This window comes from Ambystoma mexicanum, chromosome 5q, assembly GCF_040938575.1.
Source record: "Ambystoma mexicanum isolate Mex_15411 chromosome 5q, UKY_AmexF1_1, whole genome shotgun sequence".
In the NCBI taxonomy this organism is placed as follows: domain Eukaryota; kingdom Metazoa; phylum Chordata; class Amphibia; order Caudata; family Ambystomatidae; genus Ambystoma; species Ambystoma mexicanum.
The window spans coordinates 567518861-567544280 of NC_090933.1; positions in this window are offsets into that span (position 1 = coordinate 567518861).

The window sequence follows — 25420 nt, forward strand, 5'->3', positions numbered from 1 at the left end:
GAGGACTGATCCGAGAGAGGACCTGGTAAGGCGCCCTCTTCCCGTGCTCCGAGGGATCATCGAGCACCGCTACATCTTCACCGAAGCGCCCTGGAAGTCAGACCCTCGAAAGGCTGCCGACCCGAGACGGGACCGCCGAGGAGATCGAAGTGAAGCACCCGGACATCGACGCCGTCGAAGTCCATTGCCGTCGACCAGGGTTCGCAGGTTTGTGTAACCGCTGGAGGCCCGTCGAAGTTGTGTTGCCCAGCCGTGGGAACCACTCGACGCCGTGCCGCCGACGACCGGAGCCGTCCGCTCCCTTGCCTAAGAACATTCAATCGAAGGACTCCCTCGACCGCATCGTCGACCGCTTATCCTGCCGGAGAGAGTCGAGGTGGACCAACGCGCCGAGGAGAAACCTGCCGGTGGGTTTCCCGCCACCCAACGACCTCAAAGACTCGGACGACCCGACGCCCTTGCTGGGCTCCCGTCTCTACAATCTTTGCGGTCCAGAACTATTGTCATCGAGGTGCCCCGCACACCTCCGCCTTGCAGGACGCCGACGCCTCGACGCCGACGAGCACCGCTCGGACGAAGCTGCCGCCTCTTCGACATCGTTCTACCTCGTTTGTCGACGGACGTTCGACGCCCCGTGCCTCCCGCTTGAAAGGGAAGGCATTCAAGAAGGGCCGTCGATTCCCTGTCGCCGAACCCCGAGGTCTTCGACGTTTCTCGACGCCTCTCGACGATCTGTGACTCCCGCTTGAAAGGGGGTCGCTCAAGAAGGATCTGTCGACGCCTATTCGAAGAACTCGACTCCACCAGGTACATTGGGGGGGTAAAAACATTGTAGGAGAGAATAAGACTATTGAACAATATATGGACTGGGCGTGTGTTATATCTCTTTATTTTACAGGTTGCCCAGGTGGGGGGATCTCCACACAGAACTGTGCCCAGTGGTAGGGGCCAGTATTCTGCCTATTGTTTTCAATCATCTGTTATCTCTCCCCTCTCTATTGCTGGTTTCCTTCTTATTGATCTGTGTGCCATTTTTACAGTATTGTGAATGCACTTTAATGAGGTCTAATATTAGTGGTACCACTTTAGAATTGTAGATATTTACCATTGCTGATTTTCCTGAGCACAAAGTGCGTTATTGTGATAAGTGTACATAACCTTTGAATATTAATTATATAAAGACTGTGTTTTCAGTAATACAGTGTGTGGACATTCCTTTGTGGGGGCTTGGGGATACACTGTACTTAAGAACCAGCCTGCATCACCTCCTGAGAAGCTAGGCCTTGATTGCTCGTCCATTGCTACCGTAATCGAGAATCTTGGCTGGGGTCTTCTGTGCCTCTCCTCTACCATATAGAGAGCGGAAGTACAGACCCCCCCACCGGTCTTGACAGGACCCCAGAAGCAAGGAAAGCCCATCTCCACAGCCAGGAACCATGGTGTTGCTATTTGCGGTAGACGCGAGGAGCTGAAACACCGAAGTGCCACTTGTTTGAAGATTGCCGGTTGCGAGCGGTGACTGTCCCATTGCAGTGCAGGAGTCCCCAGAAGTCCTCCCTCTTGTCCCCACGTCTGAGGCCCAGGAACACCAGGATCTGCAGAGCTGCACAGGAATAGAAGTCATCTGCTGCACTTTTCTTCAAACTGAAGTTACTGTAAAGTCTGAGAAAACGTACCTCTTGTTGTGCTACCTTGCTTGTCCTTGAATATTCTAAATGCAGCGGTGATATGTTAATGCCAACTGAACCCTAGCTATTGAAGTCACTTGAGGATGTAGGTAGTGCCTGTGTGTCATCCCAAATGGGTATTTGGTGATTTAGAAAACTAAGAGTGTGTATTTTTTAAGTGTATTTGGGTGTTGCTACATATTTCTCCCTTCTGAAGAAGGCTTTTTCTAACTGACTGATGAATACATTAATAATTGTTTAATCAAGAAACCTTGTGTGTAAGAGTTTGTTTGAATATTTGTCACTGTGAACATCTGTGTAACTACCCTACAGCTCACATTGACCCCTCTTGAGATAAGCCTGGCTGCTCAACACGCTACCAAGCTGTGTAGTACAGACTTATACCAAAGTTTGGGTTCCTATTGCCAGGAGGGCAGGGTTGTTGTAGTGCACCTAAAGGATACTGCACACAATCGTGCCTAACAGTGCAGGACCCAAAAAGTGAAGGAAGCCCAACCAGAATCCGAGATCCACAATGGTGCTGTTTGCTGAGTGCTGAAACTGCAAAATGCACCTGAACTGAAAAGAGCCTGTAGCTGCCGATGACCTCCCAAGTACCACCGCAGGAGCCCTCCAGATGTCCTCCCTCTTATCCCCATGACTGAGTCTCATTAACACAGGATCCGCACCGCTATAGCAAGACAGCTGGACCACTCTTCTTCAAACCAGAGGTACTGTTTAGGCTTGGGGGTAATTACTTCATTGTCTTTTAGCTGTGGTTCTCTCAGTTGGGAATTGCAGTGGCTTACCTTTCAGAGTTGATTCCAACTCTCCTTTCACAGACTTACTAGTTTGTGACCCTACAAGTGATTTTTCTACCATCTCTCTAATTTTGTGCAAGACTTTGATTTTAGAGGTATCTCAGATCCACAGACTGTGCTCCAACTGACTTTGGCTGTCCTGGCTCACTCAAGACTCCTCTAGTCCATTGACTTGGATATTGTTTGTCCTTCATAGGTGGTAACTTGTTGTGAACTGTTACTGCTGGGAAAGGCTTGTCTACATTTCATTGATATTAACTGACATTAACTGAGAACTTGTTTAACTTTTTCCTTCCTTAAAACTTTCCTTTCTGCATCCTCAGATCCTGCAAAGTATAACTAGTGTGATATATAAATGCCATACTGTCCTTGTGATTGAAGTCACCTCAGGGTGTAGGAATTGTGTAAGAAGCATATCCAGAGATTATCCACTAACCTGTCTTGATTCTGAAATGTATTTTTAAAGTATATCTACCTTGTTACATGAATTGCTTTTTTAAAGAACGCTTATTTAAAAATGTATGTTACTTAAATAAATAACTATTTATAACAGAAACCTTGAGTGTAAGTGTTACTTGGAGAGACGTATTTACAGATTTTATTTGTACAGCTCTACAGCTCACATTTACCCCTATTGAGATAGGCCTGGCTGCTCAGTCACAGTACCAACTTGTGTAGTTCAGACCTATTCCAAAATGTGGGTTACCTAATACCAAGTGTTGTGTAGTCAAACACAGAGTGACTGCATCAATTCTTACCTAACACTGTATCTCGCCAACACTTTACAACATTTTCACCAAGCCACTCTTCGACCTCTTATACAAATTGGGTGTCATATGCACTAATTGTGCGGATGACACCCAAATACTCCTTTCCATCACCAGCAATTATGATACTGAGTCTAAAGTACTGAACAAAATATACCTAAACCATTCAGGCCTGGATGGCGCAACACAAGCTCTGCCTAAATGATGAGAACATTGAACTAGTCCTCATTGGCACTCAATCTCGGCTAAATAACCTCCCTGACTTTTACAAATCTTTTAACATTGACAGAAACATTATCACTGTATCCAAAGAGGTGAAAACCTTAGGAGTATATCTAGACTCCTCGCTCTCCCTAACAAGGCAGGTAAATGCTATATCCTCAGCCACAGAGTATACAGCCAAACTGATCAACACCAGCAGACTATTCCTGACCTCTGGCAACCGTATCACCCTCTCCAGAGCCCTTATACTGTCTAGGATTGACTACTTTAACTCCCTCGTTGCAGGATCTAACTTGTGCAACATTAACAAACTAGAAATCATCCAGAAGAATGCTGTATGAGCTGCACTCGATATCCCTAAAAAAGATCACGTATCATCAGCCAGACACAATATCCAAATGCTCCCAGTCCGGGAACGCATTACATTCAAAACCTTATCTCTGACCCACAAATGCCTATCAATCAGTGCCCCAATTTATCTAGCTAGACAAATCTCCAAGGCCCAAACTAATAGACCTACCCGTTCGGCTTACACATGCCTCCTATCCATTCGCTAGAATCAGGTGCAAAAAAGCTGGAAGCTGCAGCTTCCCTGTGATTGCGGCCAAACAATGGAATTCCTTGCCTTTAGCACTTAGATCAGATTCCTCCCTTTGGTCCTTCCACAAAGGCCTAAGACCTGGCTTTTTTCACAAGATACCTAGAGGAACGACAACTAAATAATTATTTCTTAACTGTACCAGCTATCTACCTGTACCAATACCTGCTACCAACTGTATATATTTTGCCATGCATAAAGTGTCTTTCGCTGGATAACTGCAGCAACAAGCCAACTGCAATATATAGCTACTGTAACCATCATTCCTATGTAACCCAGCACATCAGTTCCCTCCGGGTTAGGTGCACTTTACAAATGTATAAACAAACAAACAAACAAACAAACAAACAAACAAACAAACAAACAAACAAACAAACAAACAAACAAATAAATAAATAAATAAATAAATAAATAAATAAATAAATACATACATAAATACATGTTTACTCTCCCCAATCATATCAGTAGCATGCTGCCAGCATTAGTCAGCAAGCAACTGCCTCACACACACACAGGCCCATTCTCAGAAATCAGAAGGAATCCAGTCTCACAATTTAAGGCAAAATTACAAGTCACAATGTTGAAACATAAATATCACAAAATTTGAACTAGTAGACCAAATACAAGGATGACGGAGTACACAAGTGGTTTTAGCTTGGTTTACAATTCCCAAGTTTATTTTCTTTAATTATGCAAAAAATACTATATCAAAAAATATATATATATTCAACATTTCATATAATTCTGTGGCCCATACTCTTAATTCATTCATTCACATTTATACTTTCTTAATCAATCTCTCGTTCTGCACTTCATACTTTGAAAAAATGGTCTGTATATAAAAAACAGTAAAAACATCTGTTATCTCTACATGTGTTTACAATTCATTGTGAAAAACATCCCCACCAATTTGGGGTATTACACAAGTCTGTGTTCTGTTATTCCCACAGTTCTCACGTCGACACGTGTTTCAGTTGCTCTCAGCGAGCATCAACATTAGTACTCTCTTTGTATGGCAACCTTCTTCAGGACAAGACAACCCATTTTTCAGGCACATGTATTGACATGGGCCACATCATCTCCTATCCGATGAGGTCAGGAGGGACAGTGGAATCTGGAGGCCAATAGTCCTCTCGTTCAGCGTAGCAACAGCCACAGCTTCCCAGGTGGGTTCATGCAAGACGTGATGTTCTATGGATGAAATGTCTGAGGCGGAGGCTTATAATTCCAAAGCTATCCTTCTGTCAACGCCTTTTCTTCTGGTTCATGGATCCGATTCTTGCCGTCTCAGATTTTCTTTCCTGCCTGCACCAAAATAACGCATAAAACATCAATACATGTGCCTGAAAAATGGGTTGTCTTGTCCTGAAGAAGTTTGCCATACAAAGAGAGTACTAATGTTGATGCTCGCTGAGAGCAACTGAAACACGTGTCGACGTGAGAACTGTGGGAATAACAGAACACAGACTTGTGTAATACCCCAAATTGGTGGGGATGTTTTTCACAATGAATTGTAAACACATGTAGAGATAACAGATGTTTTTACTGTTTTTTATATACAGACCATTTTTTCAAAGTATGAAGTGCAGAACGAGAGATTGATGAAGAAAGTATAAATGTGAATGAATGAATTAAGAGTATGGGCCACAGAATTATATGAAATGTTGAATATATATATATTTTTTGATATAGTATTTTTTGCATAATTAAAGAAAATAAACTTGGGAATTGTAAACCAAGCTAAAACCACTTGTGTACTCCGTCATCCTTGTATTTGGTCTACTAGTTCAAATTTTGTGATATTTATGTTAGATTGACCTGTAGAACTAGGGACGTTAAAACAGGTACCCCTTCTTTTTTACAATGTTGAAACATGCACATGTGAACAAAGCACATTGATGTCTCCCCACATTCCCATGACAACAACTTATTTCACATCACAATCACAATGAAGCATTGGCCCAAGTATATCCTGCAGGCAGGGCCATAGAAAGGGCACCTGGCCACATGAGTCCATAGCACCACATGCACATATCCATCCAACCACATCTAGCAACATGCACCCCTAACATTTCAACATGAAGACGTGCAACATGTGCATGCACATGCTGCTGAGGAGGAAGTAGAAATGCTCCTGCTCCCAACATTAACAAATGTCATTATTACATGCCATGAATGCCCCCTCATTCAGTAGCCTGACAGATTCCAGTGTTGATCCAGATAGTTAAATGCACTAAATTGCCATGGCAACACATCCATGCACATGTGTTAGTCTCAGCTGCTGAGTGTAGATGATGCAATCATCATACACAATTGAGCAACCCACAGTGGAGCGTGCACGAATATGCCTTACATGTCTTCAGCATCTCAATCGGGAAACTGTTTGCTTTGCTGTCAGCATCTCACAGTACATGCACATGAGCATACTTTATCACCAAAATCTGACCTGTCCGCTTCACAGATGTGTCCTTTTACATACGTCCAGTGTCAGCAGGAGGCTGCATTCCAGTTAAGGATTGTGCAACCCACATGCAATGAAAAACAGTAACTTGCTCAAGTCATGCATACCCATTCAGGACATACTAAATCAGTGGAAATGTTCACCCTGTGAGTGCTCACCAGCAGCTTGGATTCGTGCCTGCAGGTCAAAGACCTGGGCATGGCCCACTGGATTGATGCTCTGCAGGATCTGGAGGAGAAGGGGTGACACCTGATGGTGACCTGCAGAGTGCACCTCCACAGAGACAACTGCCTCCTGGGTCGCCTTCACCTCGCTCCTGATCCTAAGGACATCTCAGAACTTCTTTGCGTGACCAATTGTATTGACTACCATCCCCTCCGTGTTGATAGCAGCCATGATGTCCACTCAAATCTTTTGATGGACACAAATTTCAAGTTTCTTCTGTGGAACGAAAAGGGCATCATAATTTGCCAGGACCCGTTTGTCCAGGATGTCAATTTCAGCAGCTGAGAAGTTAACGGCCCTCAGCCCCGCCTTGGGGTGCTGGTCGATGTAGCAGACATGGTGCATCGCAGGCTGGTGGAGTGAAGCTGGGGCTTGACTATGCGCACTGTGGAGCTGTGGTATAGTGGTGTGGAAGCCCTTATATGGCATATTAGGTGGTCACAGAGCCTGCTAGGCGAGCCACAAAAGAACAGGTTATGTAGGATTACTAGGCACTCCAAGGCAATGCTAGTGGTCAGCAGGCAGTGACACACTATGAGGCATCAGGGTAGGTAGAGGTTTGGAGGTAAAATATGACTGGAGGAGGCAAGATATGGCACAAGGTAGGAATAACAAAAAGGCACATGGGTCTCCACTTCATGCACGAGGCAGCAGCCACAAAATCAGAGCAAAGGCCCTATGCGCATAAATACCATGCCGAACACAGCATGCATACGTGAGTATCTCTGTAAACAACATGTAAATAACATGCTCACAAGCAACTCAAAACTGCATGTACCTTTCCTGGCATGTGTGAAGGTGGTATACTTAGGGGGTACCAGGAGGATTTTCTGGCATGCGCGGGGGCAGTGATATTTAGAGGGTGATATTAAGAGGGTACCGCACAGATTCAGAGGCAGCTATATTTGTGGGCACCTTGCTGTAAACGCGGCTTGCACCATGATTGAGAGGGTTTCGCGGAGAAGGCGAGGACGAGGGCAGAAGAAGGCTGCCCCTGCTAAATGTGGTGGTGAGCCTACAAGTGCCCAGAAGAGAAGGGGCCATCAAGGAAGAGGCACTTCACAGATGAGGAGTTAACAATCCTCACTGATTACGTCGACAGACACCATGTCGGCCTGTAGCCTTGGGCTGGTAGTACTCTTCCTCTGACTCAGCGGTGAAGGATGTGGCAGGAGGTTGCAGATCTCATCAATGCCTGTGGTGTGGAAAGGTGCACAGTGGAAGTGGTCCACAAGAGGATGGGTGACTACATAAGGTAGACCAAAGTAAAGCTCAGCAGCAATGTAGCATCTGTTCAGGTTAGTGGAGGTGTGTCACCACACGTGGATGAGTTGACTCAATTTGAAGAGGTGATGGATGTTGATGGGGTGGCATTGTACTTTTAATGTTATGGGGCACACACTGATTGCAATACAAGACAAACATTCTCAGGGTGCTGTCATGGGCAAGCTGGATGGGCCCAGTTGCATCATTGAGGGCCATCAGGGATGTGGCTTTACTATGTGTGTTCCATAGGGTTTGCAATTCATGTGAAGTGGGTTTGTACTACCTAGTTGTGTGTGTCCTGTCCCTGTGTCCTTTGTCCTGTTAAGGGAGTGGGTGGTGCCTGTTTATGAGGGCAGAGTCCCTCCTGTAGCTCTACTGCTGGGCCAAAATGTGTGGCAATATTATTCAGGACACAACATGCCACAATGAGTTTGCATACTGCAAGGGGTGCAAATGGAAACATGCCACCTGAGTGGTCAAGGGAGTTGAAGCGTGACTTGAGCACTTCTGAATGTCTGTTCCACTATTCCCCAGCGGCTATGTGTGCTGTCTTGTAGCATGCCTCGCATGGGGTTGGTAGATTCCTGATTGCTGACAATAGGAATGGTGGGGGTGGGTAGGCACTGTCCCCTGAAAAGTAGAACTTGGTTATTAAATACATGCATTTTAATTATTTCTTGTGTTCCTGTGTGTCATGAGACTGCTTGTGTGTGTGTGAAAGTTGCTACTCACCCACAAACCAGGTTTTTCCAAAGGTTCGTGGTGCATGGGCCTGGTATATGGGGGAATTCTGGATGATGTAGGTATCTTGCGTGCATCCTTCATAATTGGCATTCACATGCATGAAATGTCCACTGGCATCATAGATCACCTGCACATAGATGGAATGCCAATGTTTCCTGTTGCCACAGATGTGCTCAGTCTCTCAGTGGGGTCGCAGTGCTACATGGGTGCATTCAATGGCTTCCACGGCTCAGGGGAAGTGTTCAACTGCAAAGAATTCCTGGCACACGCTCTGTAAACCTGCAGTGTCGGTGGCATGTGAATTTGCCTATGCACACATGCTAGGATGCAGCACTTGACCTAGTTATGTTATGTTATGTTATTTTGCATGTGTATAGCGCCTTAGGTGTCATTGGTATGATCTCAAAGCGCTGGTAGGTTGAACGCCCTCGGGAACCGCAGTTCAAGTCAATTGAGAGAGAGAGAGTTGTAAAGTGCGTGGGCACACCAGGATTGTGTGCAGCTGGTGTGGTTGTTGCATGATAGCTGCTTCTTAGCGGTAGGTGTGGTGCTGACGAGATCAGTTGAATGTGTTCAGTCTGTAGGGATGACATCCAGACTGAGTTCTGGCTGCGTTAGGCCTGAGGAGACGCCTAAGATAGCCGGTATATGCTAGCTAGCTGTGTTTTATTAGGATGATGGGTAGCTTGATGAGTCATGTTAGTATGAGAACAGCTTTACCGAATGTGTCATAGTACTGCTTAGTTCTATTTGAATGGTGGTGTATAGTAGAGAGTAAGCGTAGTAGTGTGATATTCTGGTAATCAGTAAAGTGTATGCGACCAGGCAGACACTGATGTTGGGAATAACTTCTAAATTCAGTAGTGGATGCACCTTGATTGTATGGGATGTGATATACCCCTAGAAAAGGTTGTGGTATTCTGGAATGATATAAAGAACAAAAATGAGCAAGGACATGTGAGCCTCACTGCTGACAAAGGAACGACAAACTCAGTTTGATGTAGTGGACACAGAATTATACACAACAGAGAATAATTGTCTTGGAAGGAAAATTCTGTATACTGCAGTTCAGTTTAATTTTTTTTGCAGTCAGTGTTCGAGATACACTTGTATTTCTAAAGCACAGGATAGTTCAACATTTGTAAATTTACAGAGGTTTAGTACCTTGGTTACATGGATCAAATGTTGAATATTTGCAGGACAAGACAATTTAGTGAAATAGTAGCAGAATCATCAGCGGACTTGCGTGACACACAATGTGGGGTTGAACAACAACAATAACAACAAAACAGCTCAACACGACAGTGTTTCGGCCCTATGGTAAACTAGATGAGTTTAGGTGGTGTGGGCCTTCATCAGGACGGGATATTCGTGGGGTAGAAGTATCCTATGCGGTCTGTTGGAATTAAACAGACAGAGAGTATATCAGGAGTCATTCATTTCTGGGTAGTCTAGCAGTAGAGAAGTAAATGTATACATGGATGTACCGGAGCTTACCGGATCTAGAGAGCACAGTGGCTGCTGCATCTAAATGTCTATGTACACTGAGGAGGATTAATTATCCGTGGTGCAGCCGTTCCTGTCGGGAGAGATAAAGGCAGGAGGAGGCCATGAATGGCTAGGAATACCCATTGGAGGCAATGGTGAAGGTGTAGGAGATATAGTTTACCTATTTGGCAATAGGTAAACTATATCTCCTACACCTTCACTATTTCACTTCACTACCAACAGTTACTAGGGGAATCCAGACGTGGACCCCTTGCTCACTATTCTTAGAGAGGCACAGCTACACCCTACTGATGAGGTTCAACCAGACCGAAACCCGTGTCTGGGGTTGCTGTTGGTACTCTTGTTCAGAGGAGAATTGCCTAGCATTTCGGTGCTGGACTGCCCCAGGGCAGGACAAAGACTTATATGTATAGGATATTTCTCCTCTGTGAAATATAGTGAGCTAAAGACTCTGGGTAAGGCTCTTGTAACCAGGACTCATGTCTGGCAGAGAGTCTCCCTGGACCCCCCCCTTGTTATCTGCATATCTTTCTCTTCAACCAATACTTAGCCGACCTTCTGGGGTGTTTGAGTAGAGAAAGAGCATGCCCCCAAGATCCAATCACATCATATTAGGTGCCTTGCATATGTGGATGATCTCCCTTTCAAGTTCTGACAGCTGTCTCCTAATAGTTTTTACCACCCCGAATTCTAAGGACATGCAACCACTGCACCATGTTGAATGCCTCGTGCTCACCGAGCCCGGGTTGTCCTGAAAATATGAGCGAACGACATTAACCACCTCACTGCGAACCAGAGCCGACAGAGCCCTGGCCTTAAAACACCAAAAACACTTTGGTGGCTTTCCCCAAACTAGATCTAGCAACCACAAGACAGGGCAAGGGTTTGACAATGTCCTATGAAGGAGCAAACAGTCAGCTGTCATACGCATCAGGGACTGGCAACCCAGAACATAGTCCAGGCACAAGGACATGTCATAAACTGAGAAGTGGCAAGAATAGTCCGTAGCCCTGGGATGTAGCACATGCCAGACATCTTTCAACTCCATTTTAGACATACATATGCACACAGCGCTAGTTGCCGAACGAGCAGTCCCTGCAAAGCGGTCCAGTGACATGTCCAAGGCGACATTGAGGACCCCAGCCCAAACAATATTTGTATGCAAGTATTTATAGCAGCTACACAGGAGTCGCTCAAAAACGAAGGATTATGCACATTGGGACCATAGTTGTACGCAGACGTCACTGGGATATGGGCCCAGCTGCCAACACAACGGCAAATCTGCCATGCAAGTCCACGACATTCTCCACCAAATGGAATCAAAGAGATTAGTGTATTAACGTCATTAACCCCGTTGAGTAGGAGGAATAGGATGCGTAATATCTATTAGATCCCCAAGACCTAGCAACCCCTTTATTTACCGTTCCGACCAGGTGAGTATCCTGCAATAGAATAACTTTGGCCCCATGAGGCTCACAGTAGTTGACAACCTCGGGAACTTTGCATGGGTTATTAAGCCCCTGCACATTCCAGCTTATAATGCTGAAGCTAGCCATGGTCCCATAGACCTAATCACCAGACCCACACTGCACCCTGAACCTTGTGTCTGAGAGTGTTCCCCCACAGTGAGGGAGCATGTCCCTGCACCATAAAGAGATGTGAATAATTTTATGAAGAAAGCAAACCCCAAACTCCCCCAACACCCCACCTTGCCCCACCCTCCAGCCGGCTCAAAACTCTCCCTACACACCCCACTCCCGCCCACACAGCCCGCCCCCAACTTTCAGTGAAACTCATCCCACCCAATACAACCCAAACCACACAAAACAACAAGGGTAACCACCCGGGGGCGCCGGACTCCATCACCATGTTGGCTCACTTACCGTGACCATTGACAGAGGGAGGCCAGTAACAAACAGGATAGCCAACCGCAGGATCGACTCATTAAATGGATTGGCCTTGTATATTCCCTCCCAGCGTACCTGCATAGATACATCAGCACCCAGCAAAATAACCACAGTGCCCAAGACTGCTAAACTCTATCCTACCTCACTGCCATTCACCAGCAGGCATTTTAGTGAGATCTGGAAGGTAGATCCCTCGGTTATACAAATCAGATATGTAGAGGAGGAGCCAAGTACCCCTACTCCAACCGCCCCACCCATATTCCTGTTGTTAGGAAAGATTCCCATTTATGAGTAATTTTCCCTCCGGTTGTGTACCCCCCAACTTTTTGCTGATGTAAACACCATAGTCTGACTTTACCAGAGGAGCGCAGACTTCTGCTGCACTCTTCATGCCTTTTTTACTCACGTTTTATGGTGAAACTGATGTGCCCTTAAGACATTCAGTACTGGGAGACTTTGTTTCCCTTAGTCCTTTCCAATGTTGCAATGTTTGTGAACCATATAACAAATGTACAGTGCACCTTTCAGTATAGTGACCTTGGGTCTATTAGTCATTTCCAAATGCCCTAGATGCTCTTGAAGGATTTTTTAGGAGAAGTGCAGATGTGCTTTCGACAGGGCTCTTGGCAGCTTATAATTTTACATATTTTAAACCGTTTCCTGCCAGGTAAACCACGATAACCGCGTTTGCCACAAACAGGTGGCCTGGCTTCAAAATGGGCATGCCACAAGGTTCTTTATCCTGTTCTTTGGCCATATTGCCCCTTCACCTTCTCCAGGTCGAGTCAACCCGGGTCAGTCCTTTTTTGGGCATGCATTTTCCCGCAAAATGCCAATCTTTTCCGGGCTTCTGCATGCCTTGTGTGTGTGCCTCTAGGATGTGAACTGGAGCGTCTGGTTCCAACACACATCCTAAGTGCCAGAGAGTCTGGAGTGCTGTGAATGCCTGGGACCACCGTGGTCCGTGATTGGTCCACGTATGGTATGCCTGTATGTGAGAAGATCTCCTATTGGGTCTTCTTCGCGTTGGCGCAAAGGAGATTCTGGATAAGAGAAGGTCCCAAACACCCATACCATGTTGATCTCTGGAGTTCTCACTGAACGAAGGATAGGATCCAAGTATCCTGAAACTAAGAAGCTGAGTCGAGGAACTGCTGGTGACCCGCTGGATGGTTTGGCACCCTAAGCCCACTGTCGTCCCGTGGGACCCCTCTGCATCCGGTCATCCTAGAAGGTCTGCAAAGATGCTTTGCCCCATTGGAATAGTGGTACCATCTATTCTCGGCACCTTCATCAAACCCTGCAAGTAAGCTCTCTTGGAAGTGTCCCTGGGCCAACCAGTGGGCTGACCAGCTTATGCAGGCTCTTTGTCCTGATGCCGCTGCCATTTTGAGGAGGCCCTCAAAACTTGGTATGTCGCTAGCTCTTTGTTCACGTGATTCTCAAACCGAATTTCGTACACTTGGCATTCCCAGGTCTGGAGTAAAGTGAGTGTGCCTGAACCAGAGTATACAGGGGTACCTTGTCACCCAGCCATGGTGACGAACTTTGCAGGTGTGCTGCATTTGAGCCCCTCTTGTCCCTGAAGCCTACTGCAGTGAAACTGGCCTAATCCATCCACCAGGAGCGGAGAAATCACCACTGTCCCGTTTGGGAATCATCGCTGTATCTTCATCGCTGAAAGCCACAGAGCCGCCAAATTGCTGCACTTGAACCTGCAACCGAAGTGGACTTGACTGCCAAAGGTTGGGCCGGAGTGTCCAGGGGGTTGGTGAGTAATCGTAACCCTAGACGGTGGCCCCTATCGCCTCCATCCATTTGTACGCACGAGTGGCCGCTGAGGGCCCCTCTCCTTTCCACTGCTAGTACGAACTAGCAAACTATTCCCAACTCTTGCAATTGACTCTGCCCTAAAGTGGAGGCCCTCCTCAAATAGTGGGAACCTATTCTTGATCATCACACCCACAATTCTGAGCTGCTACAGACCCCTGGAGAGACCCCGTTTTGCCCATTTGAACTACTGTGTCCGCCAGCAGTGAAAGTACATTTGAGCAATAAGCTCCACTCTTCTTAGGGATTGGACTGTCTCTTAGTTAGGAGTGTGTTGGATGCAGAATGGACTAAAGACTATTTGCACTGCCTGCTTCCTTCCCCTTGTAGGTTGTGGACCCAGTTTGTGCATTAAATCTTTAGACCCCATTGGTCGTGCATATATGTATTTAGATAGGATTGTGTTGGCTTAAAAGTATTACTGTGATTTGATTTGTGTGTTGAAACTCAAAGGCCTTAAATTAAATGCATTTGTATTTTTAATATATCTACACTTGAATGGGAGTGATTTGTAAGTTTCCTTTGCTCTGTGTGCTCATTGAGGTATTTTAGTCACTCTCACCCATCCTGAGACCTAGTCTTGACCGCCGCCAAGCTACCTTGAGTGGTCTGGCTTGTGCAGAAGGTTACCCTGTTCCAAGAAACTACGCTGGCCTCCTGAAACTCTGCCCACCCGGTCAGAGTTCAGAAATCCATCTTAACACCTGTCTGTTGGAAACCAGAGTATGAGACATACATGCAGCAGTTGAAGAGACTAAGAGCAGAGTATGGACTGTGCGCAGTACCAGTGAAAGTACCAATACCTAAGAAGATCTGGGAGGTAAGGTAACCATTGACAAAACTGTACCTGCAGACAAGAAAATATGATGGCCATTTGAATGAGATTCCTGAAGAAGCAGAGCAAATGATGGGCAACGATGAATGGTGACGTCACACAGAATTGATCTGATGCAGAGACCAGAGAATGCAGATATTCTACAAGGCATCAAGAGAATATCAAGGATAAGTGACATCTTGGGATCAAGGTGAAGAAGCTTATGCCACAGAAACAGATGAAGATATCAAGTCATTTTACACGTGTACAGATGAAAAAGAAACGCAAGCAGATAAATAATCTTGAGGCTAGCATTATAGTGAATATATTGCAGCAAGTGCCAATAAATATATATGTGCATATGGACGAATAAAGGATGGATGATTCCTCTATGCATTATAAGCACTGCTGGTCATTAGCAAGAAGGCCTAATTTCAGTGTGTCGCAGTTAAAAAGCAAATTGAATTACCAAATGAATCCCAGCAGAAGGAGTTGGATGAGCCAAGAAGCCAAGGTCTTATCAAACTGGAATGAACTGACATTGGATACAGTTTGTGTGAAAGAACAGAAACTCCTGTACAGAAGGTGTGAGTAAAACAAAAGGACTATTAGTAAATTGTATTTTAATATGCCAAAAGCCTTGATTCCATGGTCTCCTGTCAGTTGGAAGAATGAGGTGGTCACACCTACGTATGGGGGCAGCGTGTGCGCACACTCCTTTACATTTCTCATAGCACATTACATCCTCAAGGCTAGGCTTCAAAGCCCTAATTGACACTGAACCATTGAGGTGATGATGGATCGATTTGCTATTTGATGGGAAGCTAGTGTTAAGACGAGCTCACCCGCACCTGGATGTTCAGTCTACAAGCTGCTGGACGTAGGTGGAAAAGTAGTGACAGGGGTTAGAAGCAAACCAATTGTAGAGGACAGCGTAATTAAGGGTCCTATAGTTTGTGTAGCCAATGGGATGTCGTGCATTTAGTGACGTTCATAGTGGCCATATTAAGGGGAGGGCTAAGTTGCCCCACCTGATGTTAAGTACCCTATTACTTTCCTTCACTGTTCTATACTGATATGGAACTTATACTTAGATATTCACTTAGAGCCTTTCACTTCCCTCAGTAGGTTTTTGTAGTTTGCCACATAGGATGACGTTGGTAATGATGCAGGTAAACAGGTCACTGATGATGATTTTGCCTAATATGACCTCTGTTTTTTGTAAGATTCGTTGAGTAAGAGGATTGAGCGAGTGCTGATGTTCGTTGTACTCCCTGTATTAGATAGTTGATATTAAAACAGATTTTCTTTTTTCAAACTACCTGAGTCATTTGGATTATTAATGTATGAATAAAATCTGCATTCCCGTTAATCTCAAGCGTAATTGCTACTCATCGGAGGGGCTGGGATATCCAGTTCAGACAGCTGGTCACTCCTTTGGAAAAGTTTCCAGAAAGTCATGCACCAGTCCAGGGTACTCGATGGACTAACCCCAAAACACAAAAGGATTGTGAGTCAACTCTTCGTGCCCAAGGTGTTTTGGACCTGATCCAAATCAGTCCAGTGGTTTTGGCCTTGCGGTCCGAGGAAAAATTACCTTTTTTGTATAAGGGAAAATGAATGGGGCCTGAGCGGAACTGCGATTTTTTATTTTGATAATAACTTTTATATTTTTCAAATAATCTTTCTGAAACCTTTCAGTCTGGGAGGGGGTGGCGTCATGACAAATTTTTTTTTGTAAAATTTCAGACAAACCTGTGGCACAAGTCAAAAGTTATTAGCAATACATGTTTTGGATTTCCTATGTAACTTGAAGCCCGCAATGAGTCAAGGGCACAGTGTTGGCTCCGCTGGTGTGAGCAGAGGAGGAATTCTTCTATTTCCATTATCAGAACCATACCCTCTTTGTTTTAAACATCCTGCACCCACCGTGCACCGACACCTGGAACGGTGAAGCAGGCAGCGCTTCAAGGGCGCAGTGTTGGTGCCCTGTTGTGAGCAGAGGATGAATTCTTCTATTTCCATTATCGAGGCGATGCCCCCTGAGCTTTAAAACATCTTGCACCGACCCAGATCGGTGAAGCCTGGTGCAAATTGTTCATCCCATGGGTGGCATGCAGCAGTGCTGAGGAGTATCGATTTTTCCTCCTTTGGTAGCCTCTGTTGTGACTTCTTGGCTTTGCTGGATTACTCTAAGGCTTAGAGTTGCAGTGAAGGCGACATATTTATAGACATCTTGTGTAGTTATGAATGCTGGAAATTGATTTCAATATCAAGCACCTGTAAATTTCGAGTGAGCTCTGAGCAAGCCATTCAAACTCTAATCTCTGAAGCGCTAATAAGCTTTGACCTGTGTGTTTTTCCTCGCACCACTTTATCCATACATTATCTGCAGTCACTTTTACTTTGGTAGTGTTCACATTTGATTTGCTTTCCTCAGTTTTCTATTTTTTCCAAAAGTAATACTGCAAATACGGGTATAAGTGACGAGTTGTCCACGATATATTTTAAGGGGATAATGCAGGAGGAGCCCACATCCTGTGCTTATTGGACTCATAGCTTAAATCACAGGTAGCATAGGTGGGAGTCGGACTCTGGATGCCACATGAGCATTCTTTGCTCCTGAGAACCACTAATTCTGAGATCCGCAGTATATACGGGCAGGAGCCTTTGGGCGTCTCTTGAAATGATGGGGAGTGCCCTGCCCAGGGATGTCATTTCACCAAAATGGCAGTCGTAGCGGCAGTGACATCACACAACCCTTGACCTCTGATGACATCACAGGAAGTGATGTAATTTGACCCCACCCTGTAGTGACATCACAGTAAGCAATGGAACACAACCTTTCACCCCTTGATAAAACAGGAAGTAGCATCACATAGCATTGTTCCTAAATACACTACAAAAAATATGGTTACAATATCACTGTAATGTGATATACATTTCATACAAGAATGGATCACCACATGAATTGTTAATATCAGTGTCTATAGACCCATATTACCAAATTACAGTGGATGCAAGCAGAGGTCCAAGGCCAAATGATAATGATGTACTATTATATAGCACTTATGCTTACGCGCTTCATATAGAACATATAAACATACAATATCACCCAACCTATGTTGGTACTCATTTATCAACCACAGGGCGACGAAAGGCTGAGGTTGCCTTGCCGGGATTCAACCCTGCAACCAACAGCTTTCACACATATCGCTGCAGTGAGCGCTCAACCCACTGAGCTATCTTACCAGTTATAGCTATCTTACCAGCTATAGTAAAAAGAGTAATTAAATGTCTGAAAGTTCTCAAAGTCAGAAAGCAAATTACACTCCAGGGGAGTCCATTAAATTGGTAACAGAGATTTAACAGCAGACCAGTTCATGCGCAGGTCTAGTGCACAATTTAGCCACGTGTCAAGCCGACGTGGATCTACTTTTTAGGCTTCAGAGGTTGGCCTCACACGGCATCCCATACTCCGGGCACTCATTGCCTCATACATGCAAACAAACATCCTGAAAAGCATGCCATGGAAGGAAAGATAGACTCATTATAACATAGCATTTATTGTGGCACAATGAAATCAAGGGCCTTCTTATGTTTTGTGCTATGGTCAAATAATTCTACACTGTACTCAAGCTTTTAGGCACAAGGATTTTGTCAAGTGACCGAGGACACCGAGATGGAATATCTGGTGATGATCGCAACAGAGACAACGGTTGAAAAACACATGCGATAATTGTAACTTGCCGTAATCCAAAATTGATGCTTATTCTACTCTAAATGGTTTTTGGAAGTTTTTGTCTGCATTCTGAATTGGAGGTGTTTAAGAACAGACTAAGAGGGTAATTCATAGAATTTCGCAGAAAAGTGTCGCAAGCGGCTGGCGCAGAGTGTCCGCGTGCGATTGTCTGCGCCAGGCACGTGCGCTAAAACCGATTTCCGCGCACAGCGTATTCATGGATTTTAGGCTCCCAAACCAGCCGTGGCGCAGAGAATCGCAGCGACCCTGCAGCAGCGGCAGTAACGCCCCGAAGAACGCCCTCGCGCAAGGAAAAGCCATCAAAATCGCTAAATCATCGCAAAGGGCTGCGCTAACCCTGGACCAGTTCACCGGGCTGGCAAACAGCAAACGCCAAGCGGGGAACGTGTATTTCAGGGGTGCGCGGGAAGTTCCACACGCGATTGGCCCAGTGCGGGCAAGGTATGTGTATTTCAGGGGTGCGCGGGAAGTTCCACACGCGATCGGGCCTGGGGGAGCGGGCTACGTGTATTACAGGGGTTCGCGTGAACTTTCTCACGCGATCGGGCCTGGGGGAGCGGGCTACGTGTATTTCAGGGGTTCGCGTGAAGTTTCTCACGCGATCGGGCCTGGGGGAGCGGGCTATGTGTATTTCAGGGGTTCGCGTGAAGTTTCTCACGCGATCGGGCCTGGGGGAGCGTGCTACGTGTATTACAGGGGTTCGCGTGAACTTTCTCACGCGATCGGGCCGGGGGAGCGGGCTACGTGTATTTCAGGGGTTCACGTGAAGTCTCTCACGTGATTGGCCCTGTGCAAGCAGGGTACGTGTATTCCAGGGGTGCGTGGGAAGTTCCACACGCGATTGGCCCCGTGCAAGCAGGGTACGTGTATTCCAGGGGTGCGCGGGAAGTTCCACACGCGATTTCAGCAGGGTACGTGTATTCCAGGGGTGCGCGGGAAGTTCCACACGTGATTTCTGCAGGGTATGTGTATCCCAGGGGTGCGCGGGAAGTTCCACACGCGATTGGCCCAGTGCGAGCAGGGTACGTGTATTCTGCGGGAAGTTCCACACGCGATTTCAGCAGGGTATGTGTATTTCAGGGGTTCTGGGGAGTACTACACGTGAATTGGCCATGTGGGTCCTCCCAGGTGTATGCTCCACAACCTCCACGGCCCCTGCAGGCAGCCCACACCACGGGGGAATACCCTGCACCCCTGCTCATGTCCCGCAGGCAGCCCATCCACCATGGGCATGCCCCCCAGCCAACCCACATGTCACCTTGCACTACTGATCAACAATGCATGTCTCCCACCACCCCCACCCCCAAGCAGTGCAGGGGCAGCCTCCACCAGGCCCCCACTCATGTCTCCCACCACCCCCACCCCCCAGCCACCAGGGGCACCCTCCACCAGGCCCCCACTCATGTCTCCCACCACCCCCACCCCCCAGCCACCAGGGGCACCCTCCACCAGACCCCCACTCATGTCTCCCACCACCCCCACCACCCAGCCACCAGGGGCACCCTCCACCAGGCCCCCACTAATGTCTCCCACCACCCCCACCCCCCAGCCACCATGGGCAGCCCCCACCAGGCCCCCACTCATGTCCCCCTGCACCCCCACACCCCAGCAGTGCATGTGCACCCTCCACCAGGCCCCCACTCATGTCTCCCACCACCCCCACCCCCAAGCAGTGCAGGGGCTCCCTCCACCAGGCCCCCACTCATGTCTCCCTGAACCCCCACCCCCCAGCAGTGCATGGGCAACCTCCACCAGGCCCCCACTCATGTCTCCCACCACCCCCACCCCCAAGCAGTGCAGGGGCACCCTCCACCAGGCCCCCACACTTGTCTCCCACCACCCCAACCCCAAGCAGTGCAGGGGCACCCTCCACCAGGCCCCCACTCATGTCTCCCACCACCCCCACCCCCCAGCCACCAGGGGCAGCCTCCACCAGGCCCCTACTCATGTCTCCCACCACCCCCACCCCCCAGCAACCAGGGGCAGCCTCCACCAGTCCCCCACTCATGTCTCCCACCACCCCCACCCCCCAGCCACCAGGGGCATCCTCCACCAGGCCCCCAATCATGTCTCCCACCACCCCCACCCCCCAGCAGTGCAGGGGCTCCCTCCACCAGGCCCCCACTCATGTCTCCCTGCACCCCCACCCCCCAGCAGTGCATGGGCAACCTCCACCAGGCCCCCACTCATGTCTCCCACCACCCCCACCCCCAAGCAGTGCAGGGGCACCCTCCACCAGGCCCCCACACTTGTCTCCCACCACCCCAACCCCAAGCAGTGCAGGGGCACCCTCCACCAGGCCCCCACTCATGTCTCCCACCACCCCCACCCCCCAGCCACCAGGGGCAGCCTCCACCAGGCCCCTACTCATGTCCCCCACCACCCCCACCCCCCAGCCACCAGGGGCAGCCTCCACCAGGCCCCCACTCATGTCTCCCACCACCCCCACCCCCCAGCCACCAGGGGCATCCTCCACCAGGCCCCCAATCATGTCTCCCACCACCCCCACCCCCCAGCATCCAGGGTCACCCTCCACCAGGCCCCCACTCATGTCCCCCTGCACCCCCACCCCCCAGCAGTGCAGGGGCACCCTCCACCAGGCCCCCACTAATGTCTCCCACCACCCCACCCCCAAGCAGTGCAGGGGCACCCTCCACCAGGCCCCCACTCATGTCTCCCACCACCCCCACCCCCCAGCCACCATGGGCAGCCCCCACCAGGCCCCCACTCATGTCCCCCTGCACCCCCACCCCCCAGCAGTGCATGGGCACCCTCCACCAGGCCCCCACTCATGTCTCCCTCCACCCCCACCCCCAAGCAGTGCAGGGGCTCCCTCCACCAGGCCCCCACTCATGTCCCCCTGCACCCCCACCCCCCAGCAGTGCATGGGCACCCTCCACCAGGCCCCCACTCATGTCTCCCACCACCCCCACCCCCAAGCAGCGCAGGGGCACCCTCCACCAGGCCCCCACTCATGTCTCCCACCACCCCACCCCAAGCAGTGCAGGGGCACCCTCCACCAGGCCCCCACTCATGTCACCCACCACCCCACCCCCAAGCAGTGCAGGGGCACCCTCCACCAGGCCCCCACACTTGTCTCCCACCACCCCACCCCCAAGCAGTGCAGGGGCAGCCTCCACCAGGCCCCCACTCATGTCTCCCACCACCCCCACCCCCCTGCCACCAGGGGCAGCCTCCACCAGGCCCCTACTCATGTCTCCCACCACCCCCACCCCCCAGCCACCAGGGGCAGCCTCCACCAGGCCCCCACTCATGTCTCCCACCACCCCCACCCCCCAGACACCAGGGGCATCCTCCACCAGGCCCCCAATCATGTCTCCCACCACCCCCACCCCCCAGCATCCAGGGTCAACCTCCACCAGGCCCCCACTCACGTCCCCCTGAACCCCCACCCCCCAGCAGTGCAGGGGCACCCTCCACCAGGCCCCCACTAATGTCTCCCGCCACCCCCACCCCCCAGCCACCATGGGCAGCCCCCACCAGGCCCCCACTCATGTCCCTCTGCACCCCCACCCCCCAGCAGTGCATGGGCACCCTCCACCAGGCCCCCACTCATGTCTCCCACCACCCCACCCCAAGCAGTGCAGGGGCACCCTCCACCAGGCCCCCACTCATGTCTCCCACCACCCCACCCCCAAGCAGTGCAGGGGCACCCTCCACCAGGCCCCCACACATGTCTCCCACCACCCCACCCCCAAGCAGTGCAGGGGCACCCTCCACCAGGCCCCCACTCATGTCTCCCACCACCCCACCCCCAAGCAGTGCAGGGGCACCCTCCACCAGGCCCCCACTCATGTCTCCCACCACCCCCACCCCCCAGCCACCAGGGGCATCCTCCACCAGGCCCCCACTCATGTCGCCCACCACCCCCACCCCCCAGCCACCATGGGCAGCCCCCACCAGGCCCCCACTCATGTCCCCCTGCACCCCCACCCCCCAGCAGTGCAGGGGCACCCTCCACCAGGCCCCCACTCATGTCTCCCACCACCCCCACCCCCCAGCCACCAGGGGCAGTCTCCACCAGGCCCCCACCCATGTCCCCCTGCACCCCCACCCCCCAGTAGTGCATGGGCACCCTCCACCAGGCCCCCACTCATGTCTCCCACCACCCCCACCCCCCAGCCACCAGGGGCACCCTCCACCAGGCCCCCACTCATGTCTCCCACCACCCCCACCCCCCAGCCACCAGGGGCATCCTCCACCAGGCCCCCAATCATGTCTCCCACCACCCCCACCCCCCAGCATCCAGGGTCACCCTCCACCAGGCCCCCACTCATGTCCCCCTGCACCCCCACCCCCCAGCAGTGCAGGGGCACCCTCCACCAGGCCCCCACTCATGTCTCCCACTACCCCCACCCCCCTGCCACCATGGGCATCCTCCACCAGGCCCCCACTCATGTCTCCCACCACCCCCACCCCCCAGCTCAAAGGGTCACCCTCCACCAGGCCCTCACTCATGTCCCCCTGCACCCCCACCCCCCAGCAGTGCAGGGGCACCCTCCACCAGGCCCCCACTCATGTCTCCCACCACCCCCACCCCCCAGGCACCATGGGCAGCCCCTACCAGGCCCCCACTCATGTCCCCCTGCACCCCCACCCCCCAGCAGTGCATGGGCACCCTCCACCAGGCCCCCACCCATGTCTCCCACCACCCCCACCCCCCAGCCACCAGGGGCACCCTCCACCAGGCCCCCACTCATGTCTCCCACCACCCCCACCCCCCAGCCACCAGGGGCATCCTCCACCAGGCCCCCACTCATGTCTCCCACAACCCCCACCCCCCAGCCACCAGGGGCATCCTCCACCAGGCCCCCAACCATGTCTCCCACCACCCCCCACCCCCCTGCCACCATGGGCAGCCCCCACCAGGTCCTCACAATCCCCAATCATGTGCGTAATGGTCAGCCTCCACAGCCAAAAAGCCCTACCAAGTCACCCATTCACCCACATGGAAATAGAAATCACATGTTACACCCCCAATGTTCATGAAGCTAATGAAGCCATGTCCGTCACACACAATGGTTGCAATTGAATGGGAAAACACACAACATGACATGCATGAAACCAATGAGATGATACCACACAGTGAAGTATGCAAACAAAATTGTATTGAAAAAAAATAAGAATGCTAAAGAAAGAAAACAAACTACAATGTGAATGAGAAAAAATAAGCTGCATGTCCGTATGAAAAAATAAAACTTGAAATCCAAATAGAAAAAAATCTCCATGCAATAAAGAACTATGTACAAAAATAACAAGGGTCCATGAGCCCAACTGAACAAAGGAAACCTACTAAAAAATCTACCTAAAAATCAACTATATACAAAAAGTGGAGCAGTGTCCGTCGACTCCAAATCATAATACGAAAGAAAGGAAACCTAAAACTAAAGAACTATATACAAAGGTGGCGGGCAAGTCCAGCGGCTCACTCTGTGGTGTCCCGGGCCAGGGCATCATCGAACTCCTGTTCGATGTCCCGGAGGCGGTCCAGTTCAATGGCCCCGAGGGTCCGCATGGACGACGCTGTGTCCTCCTCCAACCCCCTGCGGATTGCCTCGAGGCACTCGGCCCGCCTCAGGGCCCTCCGCATGGAGTTCTCCGCCCTGACCATTGTGAGCCGCGCCTCTTCCGCCCGCCGCCGCTCCGCACCTATGGCATGGCCCAACCGCTGCCACACGGAAGACACTCTCTGTCCTGGGTCCCCCTGCCCTCCGGCCGATGCCTGCCCCTCCGATGTCGAAAGCCCCGAGCCTTCATGGCTCCCACCATGTTGCTGCTGCTGCTGCTCTGCCTCTGCCCGTGCACTGCCTCCTGCTGCCTGCACATCCTCCGCCGGCTGGGGTGCACTTGTTGATGTGGCCACCCCTGCTGGTCCACCGACTCCCGACTGTGGCAGGGATGCCTCCTCCACCAGCCTGGCCGCACCGTCAGAGGCAGCTCGACAGGGCACCCAGGTGACTGATGGGTGGGAAGATGGCACAGAGGACGACTGGCGCATAGGGGGTCCAGTTGAGGAGGGGGTCGGAGCAAGCCCCATCAGACGGAGGAATCCGGCCTGGGTGACCTGTCCCAGCAGGCTGACGTGGTCAACGAGCCATTCGAGATGACGTGCAGTCTCTCCATGAAAAGACTGCAGGTCACCTCGCATGGCCCGTTGACGCAACGCCACACCAGCCAGGACAGGTTCAACCCGGACCTGGATGGCCACGTCCGCAGGCAGAGGAAGGCCAGTTGACGTCAGCTCATCCCCTGCCTGAAAACGGGTCTGGACGTAGGCATCCCTGCTGGTGCAAGATGATGCAGGGACAGGATCGGGGACAGGATTGCACACAGGCACCTCCGCGGCCGCCTGTGCTGCCTCCTGTCCCTGGTCCTGCACTGCACCACTAGCACCAGTGGGATCCCCACCTCCAGACCCCGTCTCTGGTGCTTGCGCGGCCCCCTCCTCCACCAAACCCCCCACCAACCTGGATGACTCCGTGCCATCTTCCCCGGTTGGGCCCTGTGGGGTCCCAGCTGCCCCTTCTGCTGCCGAGGAGTCCAACTGCAACCTCCGCCTCTTGGACCTCCCCCCGGCAGCTGCGGCCTGGGACGCGGCACCGGACTCCTCACTCCCCGACGAGATGACAACACGGGAGGGGAGCCGGGCCTTGCATCTCCGGCTGGCGGTCGGATCCCCGCCGCTGTGCTCCACAGCACCTTCTCCGCCCTCTTCATCAGTTGACGCTGCAGACAGGGAGAAACAAAACACAGGCATCAGGGCACTGTACAATGGACACATACACGCATGACAGTTGCACAGGAG